At 42.8% G+C, this 17,847-nt stretch overlaps 1 protein-coding gene and 2 non-coding genes across 11 annotated transcripts in view; all 3 read left to right on the top strand.

The window, feature by feature from the left end:
* Positions 1-17,847, top strand: part of LOC120552354 (partitioning defective 3 homolog) — a 382,624-nt gene that overhangs the window by 21,184 nt on the left and 343,593 nt on the right. The gene's annotated exons all lie outside the window — the stretch shown is intronic.
* trnaw-cca lies at positions 11,502-11,573 on the top strand. The gene has a single exon. It is a non-coding gene; the product is annotated as a tRNA-Trp (tRNA).
* On the top strand, positions 13,129-13,200 carry trnaw-cca. The gene has a single exon. It is a non-coding gene; the product is annotated as a tRNA-Trp (tRNA).

Here is a 17,847-nt window from a genome sequence, read left to right as displayed (position 1 = left end):
CTGGGAGATCTGGCAGAACAAAAGTTGTATTCTATATAATACTCTTATAAACTAAAAGATACAGCCCTGCTATTGTCAACTGTCTGCCAAAAAACAGACTCAAATTTTTTTTTTATTTTTTTGTTTTTTGTTTTATGTTTTTTAATTGTTTATGTTTTATGTTAACCATAACTTAACCATATTTCACTTGGAAGAAGATATCTTCTGCCAACATATTCTAAGTTAAATTTCTCCATGTTGTATTTTGTGAACACAAGCTCCTCCACATGTGAGGGGAGCAGTCTGGAGCGATGTGGGGACACAATATCTCCTGCTGTGCTAAAGATCCTCTCAGAGGAGACACTTGTTGGGGGGCAGGTGAGATATTTCATTGCCACATGAGCCAGGGCTGGCTGTGGCTGCATCATTTTTGACCAGAAGGTCACTGCAGGATCTGAGGTCAGTGATTGCTTCAGTGCTTAAGTAGCTCTCAAACTGCAAGATAAGTCAGCCCCATTTTTGGGGGGGGGCAAAGCACCAAAAAAGGCAGATTTGGCTTTTGGTTTAGCAAGATTGTGCATTTCCCCCCAAAAGAGGCTTTTTTGCCCACTGGTCTCACTCTCAACTGAGGATGAACTGGCAGCTTCAGGTACCCTAGAAACATCATCCGCTTGGAGTTCTGCATCCACCTCTGCAGCCACTTCTGCCTTGAGCCTGTCAAACTCCGATGTACTAAGTAGTGACATGGGCAAGCTCTTAAATCGGGGATCCAGTAGGGTGGCTTTAAAGTAATGACCCGAGGAGTCATCAAAGACAGCCTGGAAGCGCTGAGCCAACTGAGACTGCAATGTGGTCACCATTGTAAGTGCCTCTGGAAGAGCCTGTACATCCACATCCACATTTAAGTTTGTTAATGCAGTCTTGAGAGCCTGCACACAAGGGATAACAGAAGACAGAGAAGCCACATCCTCACACACAGTGCGTGTTGCCTCCTCAAATGGTTGTAGTATTTTCACAATGGCCTGCACTAGTTCCCATTGATGGTGTGACATTACACCTCCCAGATCCATCTCTGCACTCATGGTAGTCAGTGATCGTCTCTGCTCCAACAGCCGCTGGAGCATGTGGAAGGAGGATTTCCACCTGGTTGACACATCATGCATCAAAGTGTTCTTGGGAAGGCCAAGTTCTTCCTGGATTTTGTGAAGTTTGTTCACAGCTTTGTTTGATCTGAGTACAAACCCAGTGATCCTGCGAGCAATCAATATCACATTGGTCACTCCCTGGCACTCCTTTAAAGCAGCTGTTACCACTAGGTGTAAGTTGTGAGCCATACACCTAATGTGCACATAGTTACCATCAGCCATTGCCTTAACCATGTTGGTGGCATTATCTGTGACAAAATACTCAACAGAAAATTTCGCTCCAACATCATCTTGCCATTGTTTCACAACGGCCTGGAGGTGATGTAAAATGTTGGCTGCTGTGTGATCTTCATTAAGAACCTCCATCTTGAGAAGTGCTGTCACACGTTTATGTTCATCTATTCCTTGTGGACTCTGTTTGCATTCTATCCAGTGGCCAGTGAGAGAAAGATATGCATTTGTGGAAAATTTGCTCGTCCAGATGTCAGACGTGCAGTGCACAAATTTCCCTTCAATTTTTGAGAGAGCTTCTTTTACTTTTGTTTTCGCATCTTGGTAAAGTTGTGGTATAACTGTGTGAGAGAAATGCCGACGAGATGGTAGTTGGTATCGAGGTGCAGCCACATTGAGAAGCTTGCGAAAACCTTTATTCTCCACTACTGAGTAGGGCATCAGGTCAAGGCAAATCATTTCTCCCCCTGTGTTTGTTATTTGCTTTGCAGTGAGGTAGTTGGGTGGATAAGCCTGTTTTGCATTAAATGCAGCTAATATAGGTGATTGAAACTGACTTGCAGGGGCAGAACATGGCTGTGATGATGATTTGGTGCTGGTGGGGGGATTTGTGCTTATGGGGGGGGGTTGGCAGACAGTACCAGGAGAGGATGCTTTAAGTGCATGTGATTATGCATAGCAGATGTTGACAGATGTTTGATATCTCTGCCTCTGCTGATTTGACTTTTGCACACATTACATATCACTTTGGTTTTATCTGCAGCACTGACTGTAAAATGCTTCCACACAGAACTTGAGCAAGTTTTTTTGGCTGGTGGAGGACCAAGAGATGGCTCAGCAGCAGCCACACTCTTTTCTATTTGGTTGCCCAAATCCATGTGGGGAGTTTCAGCTAAGTTAAAGAGTGACAGGAAGCTATGCTAAGGTTAAAATGACCGAGCTAAAAGAGCTATGTAAACAGAGCGAACATGAGAGCACCCGACTGCAGACGTCAATAATGCAGCGTAATGGAATAATCTCCCGATCAAACTCCGCTTCCCGAAAGTTATAAACTGTCTCCAGAACCCAGTTAAAGGTATTGTGGAGGATTTTCTTTTTCCGGGTGGATCATCAAGACTATTGGTCCTCCTAGTTGTCAATCATTCTGGCGCTATGTTTACGTAAGGCCGTCGTACGTGCTCGTCCCTAGGGTAGTTTTCGCTTTCTGCGCATGAATACTTTCAGGTGTATATGTGTGGTGAGCTACGAGTGTCTACGAAAGGTATGACAAGAAGAGAAAGGCCTCTGAAGAAAGAAACAAGACCGGAGTGTTTTTGGGAGAATGTTTCACACACTGACGTGCACTAAAAGCAGGTAGAGTGTTGTGCATGTGCATTTTTTCAAAAAGTGGAGAGGGCGGATCTTTTCTAAAATTCGGGAAAATCCTCCACTATACCTTTTTAAGGTATAAAAAATCTATTCAACAAAAATAGTGATGCAGTTAAGTGTTTTTTCGCTCAGCCGAGCCAGAGACTATTTAGAAGGTCTATTTAGGTTTATTTAAAGGGGCTATATGTAGGTTTTTACTTAAAAAAATCTTTAAGATAGAGTTTTCATTTGTACATTTATGAGCCAACCATAATGTAATAGAAAGAATGACACCTTGACTGTCCACCACGGTTGCCTCTATCAGCCTGTAGGCTCAATTGTGTGTGGAGGAGTCGGGTCCGAATTGGCGCGAAAATTCACAAAATGTGACGTCATGCGCGTTCTCGTCTACTTGGGCTCTGCTTAGGCTTACATCCGTACGGCAGCCATTAGTAAACAGCGGCAATCGCTAGCAGTAGCTAGTGTTTCAAATGGACTCTCGGACAGAAAGAAGCGACCAGCCTCCAGCACAATCCACACACCCACAGGAACTCCTCGTAGTTTAAAGAAAAAATTTTCTTGGGGAAAAGGCCGCCGAGGCGAAGATAAAGCCTCCGTAAGCCGGGAGGCCCGGAAAGAAGACGCCGGAGGCGCCGGAAAAAGGACGGCGAGGTGGCCCGAAAAGGCCGACAAAACGCGGCATGGGCCGCTACTCGCTATCGGGAAATGAGGGCCACACGCCGGCCAAAACAACGGCATGGGCGCTACTCGCGATCGGGAAATGAGAGCGCCCCACGCTGGCCAAAACAACGGCATGGACCGCCACTCGTGATCGGGAAATGGCGCCACACGCCGGCCAAAACAACGGCATGGGCCGCGCCACTCGCGATCGGAAATGAGGCCCCCGCCGGCCAAAAAACAACGGCATGGGCCGCCACTTGCGATCGGGGAAATGAGGCGCCACACGCCGGCCAAAACAACGGCATGGGCCGCCACTCACGATCGGGGAAATGAGGCGCCACACGCCGGCCAAAACAACGGCATGGGCCGCTACTCACGATCGGGGAAATGAGGCGCCACACGCCGGAACAAAAGCGGCATGGGCCGCTACTCGCGATCGGGGAAATGAGGCGCCACACGCCGGCCAAAACAACGGCACGGGCCGCTACTCGCAGGACACGGGAAATGAAACGCCACAATAACGAGACGGTTGGGGTTAGGTAAAAAAAAGAACGGGGTAAGGAACCGTCAAACGTGGGACACGCCGACAAAGGTACTGCCACACGCGGGGCGCGATCCCCGGTCTCCGGCGTGAAAGTCCTGTGTTGTTTGTTCTCGTACGAGCGTGCGCACCGAGAACGAGCATGAGACTGGCTGCAGTTCCTCTAACGGCCACTGGTGTCAGTAACAGTTAGAAATTTCAGAACTTACACAATGCTCCTTTAAAAGGACTTTGGCCGAGCCCTCTCTGTTGCTGTGTGGAGCAGCCTGTGTCAGTCACCTCTTTTACTCTTTTCCCCTCCCCCGACTCCTGAACGTCACTCACTCACTCATTCATCCGGGCATGCACTGCGGTCTCATGAGGAAACGCAGCTTTTTGATATAACGTTTTTCTTGTTCCCGAATACAAATATTTTTTAAAGTATTTGTTCGAAATAAGTATTCGTAAAAACCACGTTATTTGTGCCTTTCCGAATACCGTATTCGGGTTCGGCTCCACCCCTACTATCTACTTTATTTTACATTTAATTTTTGCTTATAGGAGTCGTATTAAGTTACTGCTGATGAAGACCCAGCATTCCCTAATATTGCTGTTTCATAATAAAAGCTTTTAAAAAAACAAAATAACTACTTCTGCTTCTAAATAGTTACTCCAGCACCGACACAGCGCTGTGGAGATAGGTCTGCCATTGGAAGACTACTAAATAGCAGCAGCAGCTGTTTCGACGTAAGAGCTGGAATGTATGTGGTAATTTCCTACATATTCGTGAATTCAGGGACATTTTATGAAACAAAAAATAAAGTTATTGTATACCATTAGCTGCCTTTTCCAGGCAGCCATGGGGCACAGAGCTCCAGACAGCCAGGGGATATAAGAGCAGGCAGCACTGGATAAAAAACGCTGACACATGACTGAGTATGATAATAACATCCAAAACACAGGATTCACTCTCAGTGGTTTCTGTGACATGAGAAATACTTGAAATGGGTTCATAGTTCCGTTCACAGCTGAGCGGTCCTTAATGTGGCCCAGGACACTTGCGCGGACACACTGCTATGTGAATGTGGCCAGATGTGGCCTAATCCACCTCCCAATGTGGTCTGAGTGATCGACATCTGACAGAACAAGACCTCTGAGGTGTTTGAATGTACAAATTGTGTTTTTTTTTTGTTTTTTTTGGCAGCCTAGAGAGAGTGTGTTGGTGTGGTGTACGTGCTGGCAGGTTTAGGTGAAGGATCTGGTTGAGCCGGTTTCTTACTATCAGCGTATATCAACCAAACAGACTTCCCCAGCAACCATGCTTTTCCTTTTTGCAAATGACAGAATGCCCCCAGCCACTTAAACTTTCATCACCTTGCAGTCAGTTGCCCACAGTATTCCCAAGAAAAACAACCTGCCCTGTGAGTTCTCAGTTAATCCAGGCCCAAATTTTAGGTCTTCCTTAGAAATGAATTACTTGCCAACACAGGGCCTTGCTTCGTCCAAAACTTTGGATTAAAATAGTATGACAAGCAATTTTTTTTTGTCCTTTGGAATAAAAACAGGTTCTCCAAAAGGGAGATGTTTGGTTTCTGCATTGGCCAGGAATCGATTGCTTTGGTTTGTGTCTGGCAGGACATTCTAGCTCAGAGGTAAACGCACACAAGCCCACTTGAACACTGTCTGCTTTAAAGTAGATCATCAGTGGATCACCCTACCACTGTTTACAGTGGGTCTGCACCCCTTCATCTTTACAAACAGACTGCACGGACTTCACAATTTCCAGCTCTGCACTCTTACACCTACCACCACCACCACCCGAAGATGCACATGGACCCTGAAGTCAAGGGGAAACAAAGTTTTAAAAAAAAAAAAAATTCTTTTTTTTCCCCACACACCTTCCCCTTTGGGGTTTTAAAAAAAGATTTATTGCTCTTTTCATGACTTGAATGAGAACAGCCTCGGTGAAAGTACTGGGCGGAGGGGGAGGAGGGGCCATGGAGCAGCAAGCGGGTTGTAGGCAGTCAAACCGATTCAATGCCACTTACATCACCTTGCATCTCAGACTGAACCACAGCAACGTTGGCACAGTGGTTAGCTGGTGGGTCCCTCAGTGGGGTGCCTGTGTGTTTGTGTCGGGTCATGGCACATGATAGAGACAAGGAGACAAAGCAAAACAAGAGGAATATGGAATACAATAGAGTGCAGTAACAACACAGCTGTCACCTTGGAGAATAGTGCTATAAAAGGTAAATCCTCGCTTGGTCATTATGGAAGTGTCCATGTTCTTCACATTTGTAGCTCTTAGCTGGTTTGAATCGACCCTGCAGGTTTTTTTCCCTGCTAAGCGGCACCCTGTCTTCATGCACAGGCAAAGACAATGAGATGTTTTGAGGTTGCTTTACGTTACTGTCTTGTTTGAAGCATCAGCAGGTTCTGAAATTACCTCGAGTGTGTGTGTGTGTGTGTGTATGCTCATGGATGTGTGTGAAAACCTCTACTCTCCCTGGTGTAATTGTGTCCCTAATTCACTCCTCGATAAACACTCATTAGATTTAACCTTGCAGCACAGCCTGCAGTGCTTTCTCTCAACATATTTCTTATTCTCTCTCAACCTCCTTCCCCTCTCTTCACCTCCTTTTGTTGTCTTCCCCCTTTTTATCCCCACCCCTTTCTTTTCTTCTATCATGCTTTTATACCCTCCCCCTCATTTCCTGTATTTTGTTTTCTACTCTCTTTCCTTCTTGTATTTCTTGTTTTCTTTATCTTCTCTATACCGCTAGCTAGCCTCCTTTTTCATTCCTCATATAGGCCTACTCTATAGGTCTTTTTTTCTTACGGCTCACTGTTTAGAAGGCCATCTATTGAGAGGTGATGGCATGCACGATCATGCATGAAGCTTTTATTACATTACATTTACACCCACCAATTTACTCATTATTTTATAATACTTTTCAAATGTAATCTTCAGAACACATCAGAGACATTTTGAAAGATGTTAGGAGATAAATACAAAGCACTAGAGCATTATGGTGGGTCATGTTGAGACATGAGAATAACGTGGTGCAATACATTTCAAGTCTTTAAAGGTTGCGTGGTTAGTCCATTAGCAGACAGGAGAAAGTAGTAGTAGTAGTAGTAGTAGTAGTAGTAGTAGTAGTAGTAGTAGTAGTAGTAGTAGTAGTAAGACTAGAAGGAGCAGTGGCATAATGGTCGTAGCCTTGAGACATGACATACTTCCTAAACTTAATATTTCCCAGCTGGTGCTCCTGTGGACAGATGATGAAACCCACATGAGCACAGTATTTCTTTGCTTTGTGAACATTTCACATGCAAACCCCCTTTTTAGTGCACAACTTGAATGGCACCACTTCTCTCTTCACAGGCACTTCATTAGTTGTGGGTGGGTACCCTGAAAGTTAAATATAATGTTATTATGTTTGGAAGACTCGGTTGCCAATAGAAGGACAACATGGGAACATCAGAATTACAAGGTTTAAACACAAGGAAGACCCATTCTGTTTTTTGAGGTCAGGGATTTTCCTCTTTTTGACACTTAACACTGGGAAATCTTTTTATCCAAGTGGATTGATGGTGACTAGGCATGGGCCGATATGAGATTCTGACGGTATGATAACCTTCAGCAAAAATATCACGGTTTCACGGTATTACGGTATTGCAATGACAGCTATAAATGTATTATTTTTGAAATGTCAGCAAACTTTTTTTTCCATTGAACACAATGTATTTTATTTTGAAACAGGAAAGGGATTTCTAAACTGCATTGGAGATTCATAAAAAAAAATGGTTATACCTTAGGAACGGTGGTTTTGAAACCGTGACTTTTTCAAACCTTGGTATACCTTGAAACCGGTTACCGGCCCATGCCTAACGGTGACTGGAATTATTTCCAAAAACCAAGTGTTTTCTTGGATGATAAACAGACTCTGTGACAGTGATTTATGGGTTTATTTTATGCAGTTCTAAAACGGAGACTTGTCCCTTGGTGTTGACAGCAAAGTGTGTTGCTGTTCTTGCATGCCGAAGACAAAATTATACCTCCACTTTTCTGTCTGTGCAGAGGGGACGGGGGATCAGTGTTCTCACTCAATTTGAATAATCTTAGACTTCATGATCTGGCTTTAATAATGCTCTATTCCAGCATTTAGTCACATTGATACCAATTAATCCAGAATAGTGACATTAATATAGTAAGTCTATTTCAGTGACACTATGTAAACAACCTCACATCTGCAAACTGGAACATGCTGTTGACAGTATGTGTGAGCCAGGCGTCTCCGACAACCTTTGGCTCTAAATGCTGTTTCTGCTGCCAAGCTTCAAGACAGTGAACAGAAAAGCAGCCGGGTGGCTAAGTGGCCATGTGTCTTTCTTCCTAGTCTCGCATTGCCAGACCTTCCTCCACAGCGTTGCGGAGGAGGGTCTGGCTAGTCCACACAGCATAACGGGATGGGAGAAAAACGTGCTCTGGTTTATTGGCATTTCTTTAAACCAATCACAATCGTCTTGGGCGGTGCTAAGCGCTGGCAGGAGCTACGGTGCCGCTGCAAAATAGCCTCGGGAAGGAACTTGTTTTGGTGGAACGTGTAAGTTCAAAAGTAGTTTTAGTCGTGCAAGTAAAAACTCCGATTGGACAGAGTCTAGCTAGCTGTCTGGATTTACCCTGCAGACCAGTCCTCATAAATCCACCAGAGTTTAAATGCCAACACAAAGAAAGAGGAAGGTGATGGACATCTGCCCAAACAAGAGGGACATTCGTCGGAATTTCCGTCGGCCCCTGAACAATCTCGGAGGTAGAACGTCGTCGCTATAGACTACTTCCTTCCTTACGCTGCTCTTAAGAGTTGACACACCCAGATATAGAATCAGATTGCAGTGATTATGCAAGTTTTTTTTTAAATTATTATTAAAATAGTTTTACATGATTCTGAAAAAGTTGTCATAACTCTGAGATGGTTATCCCATAATTCTTAATGATCTTAAAAAATTCTGAGCAGACTTGATGATGCATGCTTGTCAAGTTGCACTCAAGAGGCACTCCAACCAAGGCTGAAGTAAAAGTAGATTGAATTAATTCGCTGTGTCACATTGGCTCTCATCTCCACCCAGATTTCCGAGAGATCCGTATGTCAGAATTACATCATTAACTACATCAGAATTATGAGATGTTTGCTTGGATAGCACAAATCCAATCTGTCCAGCCATCTGTGAATCATTTGCTGAATACTAATCTACATGGTACATGGGCTGTGATCATAATACATTTTTATAGGGCCCTCTAGCTGTTTCAGTGGAGCTTCTGAGAGGCTAACAGTGTAAGACTGTATGCTGGGCATTGTCAAGGTGCAAACATGTAGAGTAATGTGAAAAAGTGCTTAAGGAGTGCTCAGCAAACCTTTGTCTCGATTAATTAAAGATTAAAAAGCACTGCTTAATATTTGCCAAGCCTATTCATTATCATACCACAGTAGTCAGCACTATAGGAGAATAGTGAATATTTTACCATGGCTCTGTGATACTCTACAGATTAAATGCTCAAGCTAAATAAATACACAATTATGCACTTCACGATGGCATCCTGCCACATAGGGATGGGGATCGTTCATTTTTATTGATATTGATACCATTTTCGAGACTGCTTAATGATCAGGGTCTTTATCGCTACTTTTCTATTATTTGGTGGAAAGACGAGGCAACAAATTCATAATCTCAACAGAACTATTTTTGCTTTTATTGCAAAAACTGAGTCTGTGACTGTTCCGCTGTTCCGAGCTGATTGAGCGGCCCACAGAGCGGTGCTCTCGGTAGCCAGTCCGACTATGATTTGCGGTGGGGATGCTAGTCTTTACCTACGGTCTTTACACACACAATGTGCTCGTAAATAATTTTTCCGGTATGCGCAGGCATCTATTTTCAGACATTATGTTATATGATCCGCTGGTCTCGATCGCAGTATCGATAAGCTCGGACCTTATTGATTTTCAGGTTGTGAGAAATTTGGAACCGGGTCCTTAATAGAACCAGGTCTCGAGACCCATCCCTACTGGCACATTAGGCAGCACATTAACCCTGGACAAAAACCCAGAGAAACATGGTTAAATGTGGTGGAATTTATGTTCTGGGTCTTAAACTAAATCTTCGAGATAACGTCATGCTTTTATCTGTGTTTGCATGATAGATCATTTGGCTGTCTTTCACATTTTAGAACAAACCCCATTGGCACTTGGCTGCGTGTTAATGGAGGTGCTGATAGGTGATTATTCCATCAGCGCAGCCATTACAGAACTACATTACAAATGATAGTGACACCTCAGGAAGCAGAGAAGAGGCCATGTTGGGAAGGTAGGGGGGGGGGGGGGTTTTTTTTTATTTTTTTGAGAGGGGGGTTTGGGGAAAAAAAAAGAAGAGGGGGGGGGTTTTAAAACCCGGGTGTGGGGCTTTTTTTTTGAAGGCTTTGCTCCATTGCACTCACCTCGACATGATTTGAACGTACAGCCCATATTCTACTGCTGCATCACAGCACTTTTTTTTTTCTTACCTCTGCCAATTTGATTGTAACCTCAGCTAGTTTGTGTCATTCTCTCTTTCAGTGGAGTTTCAGGTCGCCATCCGTCTTATGTTTGTTTGATAGTGAGACATTCATTTGGCTGAAATCTAGGAGTCAAATTTGCTTTTGGCCAAACTTAAATTACATTTTAAAACGTGTCCTGAAGTGGGATTTTCACCTTCCTAGATGTTTTAGCTGTAAGTGTGTATGTGCTGGAGGAAATCTCTGAAAGCTTTTATAGAGGGCAGCTTTGCATAGTTTAGAAGAGTTAACCTTAGGTGTTTGCTCTGCAGAGTGTATTCTTTAACAAAGGTTTGTTAATTTTACCAAATTACCTTCAGTGCATGTTTGGATTAGTGTACTGACGGGTATGTACAAGATAGTGAGACAGTTTTTTGTTGTTTAACTCTTCACCTGTATCTGTTTGAGAGGTTTGAATTCCCCACGTCCTTATTTAAACATATTGCAACTTGCATAATGTAAAATCAAATATGACCCCATTCTGTTGCAAGGTGATCCGCTGCACTTACTCTCTTTCCCTCTCTTGCTATTTAATCTGTTCATTTAAACTATTAAACATCCTTTGTCCTTGATCTCTTTCCTTTCTCTCTGTCTCACTTTCACTCCTTGGTGTCCTCCCCCTTTCCTGCCTGCCTTTTTCACCTCACTTTTACTTTTCTCTTTCTCTTTTAACCTACGCGGATGTTTCCCATTTAATGTTGAGAAGTAACGATGAGGTAAAAGTGCTTTTCCTATGTGTTGCCTGTTTCCTGTCCAGGGTCAATGAGCATTTCCCCAGCTACGGAGCAAACTCCTCCCTCACTCAGTGGGAAGGTGGAGTGCTGATATGAGACAAAAACATAGTACCTGTTTACGATGTACAACGGCAAATGAACACAAAAATAAATAGAACTTACTTTCTGTCACCAAGTAGGTGATGATAACAGGCTTTGAAATACACAGTACCCCAACTTTAGCGGGGTGACTTGAGTGCAGTTTGGAAATGGAAGTTGCGCCCAAAAGTTGTCTGTACCTCGTGGCGCAACGGTAGCGCGTCTGACTCCAGATCAGAAGGTTGCGTGTTCAAATCACGTCGGGGTCAATGATGTTTAAGGCCTTGATTGTTCACATTTAGGAAACGTTTACGAAAGTCTAGGACTTTAAAACAAAAACAAATATTAGCTGTTACCTTATGCCAAAACTTCCTTACAGTTGAGATAATTCTACACTTCATATTGTATGCAGCTGTGACCAGAGCCTATGCTGTGGGCAGAGGTGGAGTGGTATTCCTTATGACAACAATGGTGTGGTAAAAACCTGCATGCCTTAATGATGTTGTAGGTTTACAGTACGCCTGGACAAATTGCATTAGCACTTGTTAAATGTAGCTCTTCACAAAGTTTAATGTTGCTGCTTCTTCTGTGGAATATTATCCTTTGCAAAAGAAGAGAGCCTTTCTAAGTGGCCTGCATGTTTCTTCCTCCAGCAATCATAAAAACACACACAGACAGATCCAGATCCTCCAGAGACTTATTAATGTAAATAGAGCTGTTAACTGGGCTTATATTGAAATATGATAGTCCTTACACGCACAATGCCACTTTCCACTTGACTTTGTCAGTTCTTGTCCAAGCAATCACTTATTATCACCAGCAAATGGAAGTTGTTAGAGAGCAGAGCCCCGTTTGAGGATTGGCAAGAGATAAACTCAGTATACGCAGAAATACAGAGTCCAACTCCTTCCAAATACACGCACATCTGGACTGTCTTCTCTTTTGACAGCTTTTTTTCCCATTGTTTACATCTCATGTATTTCTGAACCATTACTTTACTGTAACTGTGGCTCAGAGTTTCAGACGTCTCTGTTTGTGGATGTTGGATGTTCGCCCCAGAGATCCTTTGGAAAGTGGCTTTCATCAGCAGTCTTTCCCTGCCCCCTTTGTCTGTCTGTGCCTCAATGTCTTTTTTTCCTGACAACTATTCAGAAGTTCACGAGTTGCTGTCCAATTGGAAAGTCTTTGAAAAAAGCAGTTTATTGTGATAAGATATTTCAAATTGGACTGTGTCTATTACCTGAACCAAAACTTTACATTTGAAGAGTGTATTTGCAAAAAAAGTTAAAGCCATTCTTAAAATAAATAAATCAACAACAGTTTGATTGGCATTCCCTTAAGTGCACAAAAAACAACTCAAAAAATACAATATTAGGAATATTAATAAAAACGGAAATATGTAATTTTCAGTTGTGACATTCACTGCACAACATATTTTTACAGCACAGCATTTAGTCCGGTCATTATTTAGTGCTGTTACCTGACTAGAACTTTCTTTTTTTTTTATTATTATTATTTATTGGGGCATTTTTAGGCCTTTATTTGATAGGACAGCTTAGACATGAAAGGGGAAAGAGAGGGGGAATGACATGCAGCAAAGGGCTGCAGGTCGGAGTCGAAACCGCACCCACTGCGTCGAGGCCTGAGCCTACGTACGTGGGCGCCCGCTCTACCAGGTGAGCTACACAGGTACCCACTGACTAGAACTTTCTGTCTGTAACAAAGAAGGTGACAATAATAACAGGCTTTGATATACACAGTGTCCCTATGGCATCAGGGTGACTTGATTGCAGTTTCGAAATGGAAGATGTACCCAATAGTCCTGACCTTGTGGCGCAACGGTAGCGCGTCTGACTCCAGATCAGAAGGTTGCGTGTTCAAATCACGTCGTGGTCAAAGATTTTCAAGGTCTACAGCTGTTAAATTGTGAGGCGTTAACCCAGTGAATGACTTATGACTGGCTGCTCTGCTGTATATGTATGTATGCAGCTATACACTTTCCTTTCTACCTTAACTGACATGCATAGTGTGTGACTGAGCTGCGTAACTTGAGACTTAAATTAATTACAGCATACTGTGGTCAGACAACCAGAATTATGAGGGAGAATGGATAAACAATATGAACAAGGAATTAAATACACAGCAGGCTCTTTCTTTTTTTAGCGTAAAAGTTAAGTTCACATAAAATCGTGTGGATTTTATGTGAACTTAACTTTTACGCTAAAAAAAGAAAGAGCCTATGTGAACTTAACTTTTACGCTAAAAAAAGGTGAAGATAGCTATCTGCTACGACCTATGTCTACGATCCTGACGACATGGACAAGAGAGACTATCTCTGCGTCCATCTCTACATTAGAGGAGGCACCGAAAGAAGCGTGGAGGAATTTTTAATTTTAGGAAACATACATTTAAGAGGGTTGGGAGAAAACAAATTGTATATGCTCAGAGCTCTGGTGTTAGTAGCACATACAATGATTACAAGGAACTGGCTTAAGCCCCACCCACCCACCCTAGACCAGTGGTCCCAAAGAGTCAAAGCTGTCAATTGTATGGAAAATATAACAGCAAAATTACAATTCAGGATGGTACTTTATTTAGAGAGGTGGTCGCCTGTCATACAGTATTCTCCCATCTTGTGTGTTTGCAGTAGCATGTCGATTATTGTGCATGTCAATACTACCTGTTTCTGTACCATGTTGTGTGAGACACTTTGTCAAGGATCTTGTTTTAATAAATGTTAAAAAAAAGAAGTGTGGAGGAATTAAACACCGGCTGCCACTTCTCTGCATCCTGCCTGTCAGTGTGCAGGCGTTGGAATTGTCTTTCATTTCATGAGACAAATGAACATTGATTAATTATTTGATTGACTAACTTCTTGCATGTTTTTCTATAGGCCTATACATTTTGAGACATGGGGCAGTGTGGGTGGACTCCGGATTGGTTGAAATGGGCCACTTTGCCCAAGCTAAGATTCATTTTTTATTATTTAATTTTCATTATCAGAGCTCAGGCTCTGTTTAGACTGTTTAGCCTGAAAATACATTTCTTAGGCTATGTTGCATCATGCCATGTCATACCATGTTGGACACTGAAAGTGGACAAATGAGCCTCTTTGGTTGTTAAAAGATGACAGGTTTACTTCCTGTCTGGTATTAGTGTTTTAATATAGTATTAGAGAGCTCTTTATTGGGAACAAGAGGTAATTTTGTGCTCAGCACGTCCATTACAGATGTGGCGAGCATGGTGCACTGTCATGTGAGACCAAAGAGTTGCCACTCCCTCTTGCTGGCCTTTAAACTCCTGGGATCTTGTCTGCTCTACATATGTTGTTCTTGAGCCTGCTGGGATCTCTATACACACACACACACACACACACACACACACACACACCCCCCCCCCCACACACACACACACACACACACACACACACACACACACACACACACACACACACACACACACACACACAGTCTCCCCCAATGAGCTCCCTCCTTCCTTTGCTGTGAAGTCGAGGTGTGTGCTCTTGTGTAAAGTGTGTAAGAGGGTTTCATGGTCACAGTCTGTTGCTTCTTCACAAACCATGACCAGCACACTCCTCAGTACATGTCAGGGTTGCTGGACTGGACAGGACTGGACATGATCTGCAAGGTCACATTGCACAGCCTGAATCACAACTATAGCCACCTTTTTGAAGATATTCGGTCATATTTAGATATTAAAAGTGACAATGTACACTTTAGAGTAGCAATGACCTAGATCCTTGCAAACATTAAACGGTTTGTCTAAACAATGCAATCATGTTTCTCTTTTTCATGGCAAAATGCAATCAGTCAGATTAACGTCCTTCCTCGTATTTTACATTCCAAAAAACTTGACACTGGACACCCCATCCTGCGTTCTCACCATTCACAGATATGATGACAGAATGAGCTGCCTCATTTCCTGGCTGACTATAACTTTACCCTTTTTTTTCGTAGCTGCTGTACTGTATGTGGATTAGAGTTACAGTTTGACGATTTCTCGACATGAGGATTGGAATTATGTTTCTATTTATACAGTACAAAATAGGTAGTAGCCTACATAATTATGTTTGTTCCACATTTAGATCCCAGGCACCTCCCACACACACACACACACACACACACACACACACACACACACACACACACACACACACACACACACACACACACACACACACACACACACACACACACACACACACACACACACACACACACAAACCCTAGAAAACACACTGTGACCCCTCTTTGTGTTTTGACATCTGCAGTCTGTGAAAGAGCTGTGTGTGTCGTGACATCTTCACTGCGGGTTGTCTGTTCTGGGTGATTCACCCTGTGCTCTGTGTTTCTCTTGGCTTGTTTGGAGGTCCCATCTGACAAGCTCTGTGCTTATGAAATAATAAACAAAAGTGTGCCGAAATTGTGCTGACTGCTGCTTCTATAAGTAGACAAAGAGTCACAGTGCTCAACCAGTTTTACTGAACTTGCAGGAACGGCACTGACTCAGTGCCATTCGCAGCATTTTGTAGCCAATGTTAGATATTATTTGAGTAGAAACTGTCCAGCTAAGATGTCTTTGCTTTGCCAGTGGAAAATTAGAGGGGTTATTCTGTTGCTCAGTTATTGTGAGTGTTGGTGTGGCTCTTTTGCATATGAAATGCTCTGAGTAAAAATAACTTCAAAGTGGCACAACCAAATAAGAACATTCAATCATTGTTCTCTTCATCCTGTCTTGATATAGTTGTCTGTACACCCATATTGTTGCACATTGACATTGGCATGTTTACAGTTGTAGTTGCCAAATTAAAACTAAGTATGTAAAGAAAATGGTACGCTGGCAATGAACGATGGGTAATTGACAACTTTCTTTAAATTCTGTCACAGGAACTTTACATTATCCATCATACAGTAATTTGCAGATATGTCACATCTGCACCAATCTGACTGTTGCTCTTCCCAGTCCAAGGCTGAACAGATGGCCTGGATGGGACATCTCCCTCAGGGTCTGAGACCAAAATGTCCTTTTAGTAACATGACACCGTCACCCTCTGTTGGTTGATTTCTATTTTAGAGTATTTTAGGTCTTTATTTGACAGGACAGCTGAAGAGAGAGAGAGAGGGGGGGAATGACACGCATCAAAGGGCCGCAGGTCAGAGTCGAACCTGGGCCCGCTGCGTCGAGGAGTAAACCTCTATATATGGGTCCCCGCTCTACCAACTGAGCTATCCGGGTACCCCTGTTGGTTGATTTCTGATAAGCATTTGAAACTGACAGACTCTTTATCAACCCCCTTGAAGAAAATAGTCCTTTTCCTTTTTCCCATCCACAGGGAGGTCAGATGTCAGGTTCAACTAGAGAACTGTGTCTCGTAAGAATTCTGTGTTTTGCTAAGGACACTTCAGGGGGGCAACTGAGACAGAATAACAGCACTTCTTACAGCCCTGTGTTACCTGGTAGTGATTACCTGCTCATCAAGGTTCATTAGCTTCTTGGGATTAGTAAGCCATTTAGCCATATCATTATATATATATATATTATATATATATATATATATATTAATAACAATTTGTATACCATAGGATGTCCTTCAAGCCAGGGATACATTATATCTTATTACATTTTTATTTTAGCTATATGCTAGCAAACACTTTCAGGCTTATAATTGCATTTACAATTAGACATGATTTTCTCTCTTCAGTGCACCCCAGTTGCCAAATCATGCATGTTACTTTGCATGTCACATATCCCGGGACTACTTTGATGCCCAAGACAGTAAATGTGTAAAAGGTGTGTGTGCAGGTGTGTGTAAAGCCCTCCCGCTGTTGTTAATGACCACTTGTCTTAAATGGGATGAAACTGGCCAGTTGCCCAAACAGGCATCCTATCCTGGCACTCAAGACAGATTGCTAATAAAAATGTGACTTTGGGAAGCAAGCCAACATGCTAGCTGCTAGCTTTGCTTAAGCACCATGCCAATTATGCTACAACTAAAGTAACCTACATTTTTGGCATTTATTAAGAAATGCATGTTAATAGCTTCTGCCCACTCATGTGGCCGTTATTTTAGGTCCCTAAGGAAGATATCATTAATAAAAAAAACAAAAAAAACAATATGACATCAATAATTGATGTTAGTACTTAGGTTTTCTGTCATACAACAGCCTTTTTAATTCTGTTATGCCTCTCACAGTAATCACTGGCACATCTTGTCAGACGGTTTACTCTTTAATTGGCTTAATGATGTATCATTATGAAACTACTCAATGAGATCCTCATGTGATAATGTCAGTTTTAATTTGTTAGTGAAAACCAACGCAGCAGCAGTCCCAGCTCATGCTGAGCCATGAGGCAGCATGTCTGGCCTGTACACACACACACACACACACACACAACACACACACACACACACACAAACAGTCCGACCTGCTTTTTTTATTCAGACCAGATGCTCAGCTTTCCACGTTGTACTTACTGTAACATAAGGGGTGATGTGTACAGTTGTAGTCCTGTAGAAAGTAG

The sequence above is a fragment of the Perca fluviatilis genome, chromosome 22 (assembly GCF_010015445.1).
Source record: "Perca fluviatilis chromosome 22, GENO_Pfluv_1.0, whole genome shotgun sequence".
Lineage (NCBI taxonomy): Eukaryota > Metazoa > Chordata > Actinopteri > Perciformes > Percidae > Perca > Perca fluviatilis.
The sequence above is the reverse complement of the archived record's forward strand: the minus strand, read 5'-3'. Positions and strand labels throughout refer to the sequence as shown.